Below are 5,686 nucleotides of genomic sequence, written 5' to 3'. Positions count from 1 at the left end.
ATTGATTCAACAAAAAAAAAATATAATATTAGATATAGTCCTTTTATAAACTACAAAATATTAATGCAGTTAAATTCAAAAAATAAAAATAAAAAATACAGTTATAGGGTCACCATTCACGAAAGAATAAAGAATAATAATAATAATAAAAAAAAGAATGAAAATGTCGTGATTCGTCACCAAGATACGGTTATAAATATCAATACGGTTAAGAAAATTCAACGTACATCCACCAAATTTGTATGAGTATAGTAGCACATAATTACATGCTTAATTGCATGAATATTGTCATAATAATAGGCCAAAGGAGACTGTTATCTCAAGTGCATGTTGAGCGTTCATATAAACTTTAATTTTAATAAAATAAAATATTGGAGGAAATTAAAAGAAAAATAAAGCGATGATCTTGCACATGAATACACGAGTCAACCGCCTAAACAAAAACTAAGGCAACGATCTCTTCTATTTTTTCTCGGCACCTCTTTCTATGTTCTCTAATCTCTATATTGTGATCCATTGTTGGCTTGTCGCCTCTCACTCTATCTTCTCTAATCTCTATATCGATATGTTGTTGGCTTGTTTGGATCCTACAAGGTTTTTGTTAAGAAATATAATTTATGAAAAACCCCTAATTATTTACTTGCATACTAAAATTACAATCTATATATCTTCATTACTGCTTCACTTTTTATTTTTCCTTTTTAGTTTATTATGCATTTGATTCATAATCAAACTAGCCTCTAATTTTGGACTGAAGTAAGGCCCAATTTCTGCAGTCTAGATGAAAAATCTCAGGTTGCACCTGTCAAGCCATACATATGATGGTTTTGTTAGACCAGTTGTTTTTGAGAGAGGTTACATTGATGGCATGGAAGTGGTAAGTTTACATAAGTTGTCTTAAGAACTTTTTTTCTGCCAACTCGCTTAATATCTTTGATGTCCTCTTTGTACTACTTTTATATAGATATGTTTTCTTCTTTCTGCCATGCTTTTGCAGTTAAAAGTAATGAAAGAGAGGAATTTGAAGACATATGATTCAACTCTTGCTTCCCTTTCAATGGTTTGCAGCAAATTGCTAGAACTGGATTATTAACTGATTCCCAGTGTTTAAAAAATGCCAGAAATTTTATTTTATTTTTGTAGTGTTAATAACACACAAGAAAGAAAAAATGAAAGCAGAAGTTGAATATGTTTAGTGATAAATTGGTAAATGCTAAAAGCAAACATGCAATGTCATTTAGAAACTAGCTTACAAACCTGTATACCGGAACAGTCGAAGAGCTTGCGTAAGTCTTGCCGATTTATAACGTCATTGTAAATGTATCTCCGAATCTTTCAAGTGCATAAATCAACATATATACGTTATTAGTCCCAGATTAAAAGACAGATTTCATTATAAAACTTCAGATTTGAGGGAAATTAGACGTTAATTCTCATGCGTTTAACATGAAGAAAGAGATGAATGTGATCAAATAGAGAGACCCTGACGTGCTTGTGACGCTTGTGAGCGGGAAGACAATTTGAACACAAAGACCAACGACAGTCTATGCAGAAGTGATCCAAATCGTTCTTCTTCTCATTTGGATGGATGATGCAACAAGTGCTAAAGAATGTGGTTTTCTGCATACCAATTCAAGAGGAACTACAAATAGCTTTGGGTGGATCAAATATATATAAGTTTTGGCACATTTCCACCATAATTGCTAACTTCTACCATCATCTCAATCTCTTCTCAAATTGGACAGCCCAAAGTTCATGATCATGAAATCTGTTCCTCTTGTTCTCGAGGATCTAGTAAAATTTGGATAAAAGACATGACAATTTCGTCTTTTTAATCTAGTCAAATTAAGTAAGAAATGTGTGCGGTGTTTCTGAGATCAAATAACGTTGAAATAACCAAACTATTCATCACCCATAATTGATAATGGATGGAAGTTGAAAAATGTGTACATATGTAGTACTCCAAAATGAAAAATAATAATGACTCCTAGTGTATGTAATCAACTGTAAAACATGCAACCAAAATATAAAAGCAGAAAAGCAATAGGCATAGACATTTTGGTTACGAAGTGAAAACTCTTTGTATCATAGAGAAAAACCACTCCGGAGCAGCCAAACTCAGGAAATTAACTATTCAGAAGAAATAGCTAGTTACAAGATAGTAGTACTCACAAACCCTTTTGCAATAGTCGTACTTTAAACTTTAACACGTACCTATACGTGAACGCCTCTCAACTAGACCTCCTGTCTGAAGAGTTTTTCAATAGATCCCTTTAACTTAGAGCTTCACTCTAGGTTAAACTTCAAACGGTTGAACAATACAATACCAAATAAAAACTCTAAGAGAGTTAGCACGTTTACAATATCTGCTTAAACACATTCTCTTAGCACACAGAGAATTCAAGATCAAATTCCTTACAATAACACAGCCTATGAGCCTCTTTAAATAGGCTTTAGAAATCCTAATTCTACTCAAACTCGAATTTGCATAGGCGGGGTCTGGACTTGGCTTCTGGCGTCCGGACTTGCAACTAAAACTTCATGAAATCATTGAAGCCTGTCCAGACTTGGAAACTTAGCGTCCGGACGGTTGTATAAAGTACTTCCTCCGTCCGTAGACATTGTATCAGCGTTCGGACTTCCTTGCAGACGTGTGCTCTCTGTGGCTCGCATCCGCTGAGCAGTTCAAACCTTCATAGGACTTTGAGTTTCTGAGCTAGGCGTCCGGACTCTACCATTTGGGTGTCTGGACAGGGTGTAGAAAAAACTGACTTGAGCTGCAAAGTCTCTAGAATCTTGAGATCTTCAGAATATTGCATTATTAGTGATTATTTTGTGCAGATACTTTCTTGTTCAGCTCTTTCCATTTTGGAATTAATATTCTACAACAAATCTTATGGAATTACGGTATCCCTGTTATGGAAGTCTCTGATATGGAAGTATTTTTGTCAATCAGAATGTAGCCAATTAAAATAAATCTACAAACTCATCCTTTGGTCATTCTGGGACAAAAACAACTTATACAAAAAATTAATTATTTTTTTTTTCTCAAAAGGACAAAGGGTAAAACAGAGTAATAAAAAGGCAGAAAATAAACCACAAAGATTTAAAGTAATCAACAAACATCAATGTTTATCAAAAGTAGCCCAGACATAAAGTAAAAGTTTATCAAACAACTGAGAAAAATAAAATAAGCGACGCAACACTTAATTTTCCTCGTTGTCTGACGCCAGATGACGTAGAGATGTCTCCACGTTGATATTGACTTGCTCCACCTTAGCATCTAACACCTAGAGTAGCTCATCAACTGACTGAAAATGCTCAATCAATCTGGTATCCATAGTCTGGAACTGCTCACTCTACTGAGCATCCATAGACTATAGCTGACTTGTGATTCGCTCTATTGCACTCATGACTGCATCACTAGGAGGGGTCACCTGTGAAGATGAAGCAGTTTATGGCTTTGGCTGAGCTTGTGGAGCTAGATGAACTGCCTCCTCTGGGTACATGTACCTTTGGAGCTGAGCATTGGACTTCATTGTCGTATGCTTTCCAAAAGCTCCTTCAGGTGAAGCCTCAGGCTCATATGCTGGAATGTCAGTCACAAACCTCTGACAAATCCTAGTTACCAAGCAACCATAGGGTAAACCCATCTGATTCTCCTTTAGCATCTCCATCATTGTCATAACAATGTGCTTGCATAAGCAGAAAGGAACTCGATCAATGATAGCATATAAAAATATGGCCCTTCTGATGATGAGATTGTTGTTCTTGGAGAGTGCCAAGGTTTACGCATCATAATGCGAGCCAGGAGCCGGTGAGGAGATTTTAGCTAGCCGATTGAAATATTCTTCATGTCTTCATTCCAATCTTGAGCCCCTTGAGGATCAAACAACAACCTCAAGTCTTCAATGGAGGGGAGATCTACATAATCTGGATAAGGAATCCCAAGAGCAGGCGATATTGAGATGTGAGTCCCTACGCTAATAAGAGCAGGATCAACTCTGATTGCTTGTCCACGCACTTTGGTCTTCAGTATTGGACAACTCTGACTAATCTGATCAATCTGCAGATTCATATAAAATTCTCCCACAATTCTAGGGTAAACTTTGTTGCAAGTAAACATACTCTGCCAACCATTTTCGTGAAAGACTTGATTGATGAAGTCAAAGGGAGGGACCATGACATCCTGTCTCACAACAGCCCGCTCTATCACAATGGATTGTCTCTCAATCCTTGCTTCCGTAGTGGCAATCTCTGTTTTTGACTTTTTGTGTTAGCTAGACATATCTGTACAACAAAACAAAAACAAATATACCCAAATATGCACCAATTTATCCACATTGTTAGATTCCACTTGCATGTTAGAAACAGTATGACCAAAATAATAGCACATGACATGCATGCCTTAAAAAGTATGACTAAAAATAATAGCATAAGCATTCAGAAATAATCTAGTCCAATAATAATTGCAGATGCAAAACTAGTACAGAACATAAAAAATAGGGTAAATGTAAAATAAATCCCTGAGTTTGCGAACATATTTTGAAAAACCCCTCAACTTTTTTTTTTTAACATTGAATTCTTTAGTTTTTTATGAATTTGAAATTAGTCATTTCGTGAGTTTTTCGTCCATTTTCACGACCTCCGTGAATGCCACATTAGCATTTTTGCCACCCTATCTTAAAATATTATTATTTTTATATTATTTTATTTTTTAATTAAAATTTTATTTTTTATTTTAAAAAAAATGGTAAGAGGGAGGTTTGGGGGTGGCTGCCACTTAGGGAGGGGGGTGGCTTGCGAGCCACCCCCTAAGGTGGCCGGCAACACCTTTGGCACAGCCACCCCTAGAGTGAAGGCCACCCCCAAATGGGTATAGGGGTGGCCTGAAAGCCACCCCCAAGCCCTGGGGGTGGCTCGCAGGCCACCCCCCTCCCTAAACCCCCTTCTTACCATTTTGCTTTTTAAATAAAAAATAAAATTTTAATTACAAAATCATATAATATAATAAAAAAAATAATATTTTAATTCGAGGTGGCAAAAATGCTGACATGACACTAACAGAGGTTATGAAAATGGATGGAAAACTCACGGAAGGATTGATTTAAAACTTGTGAAAAACAAGGATTCAATGTTGAAAAAAAAAAATGTGAGGGCTTTTTCAAAATATGCGTGCAAACTTAGGGATTTATTTTATATTTACCCTAAAAAATAAGAGGTGCATGCATGCAATTATATGTTAAAACAAATTTCCAACCCCAACATACAACAAGGATTATAAAAATTCTCATGAATATTCTAGAATAAATTTCAAATTCCCTATATTCTCAAAATATTCCAATATCCAAAACTTCCTATGTTCTAGAAACATAAATAATAAAAATATTTAAGAAGGAAGTTTAAAGGACATACTTGGAATTACAAAAGAGAAGAGATACTGCAGAAAGAGCCAAAAACACCCAAAATCTCAAGAGAAATTGAGAGAAAATGAGAGAATTAAGAAAATCTCAAGTGAAAGAAATGAGGGTATGCGACGGTTAGGGAGAAAATTAGGGTTTTTATAAACTTGGCATGCACGTCCGGACGAGTAAGTTATCTGTCCAGACGGCAGTCTGTCAAAACGACACTGCCATGTGAGTCCGGACTATAGCAATAAGGGTCCAAACGCTTCACACATAACCTG

Source organism: Alnus glutinosa, chromosome 2 (assembly GCF_958979055.1).
Source record: "Alnus glutinosa chromosome 2, dhAlnGlut1.1, whole genome shotgun sequence".
NCBI classification, from domain to species: Eukaryota; Viridiplantae; Streptophyta; class Magnoliopsida; order Fagales; family Betulaceae; genus Alnus; species Alnus glutinosa.
Note: the sequence above shows the minus strand (reverse complement) of the source record.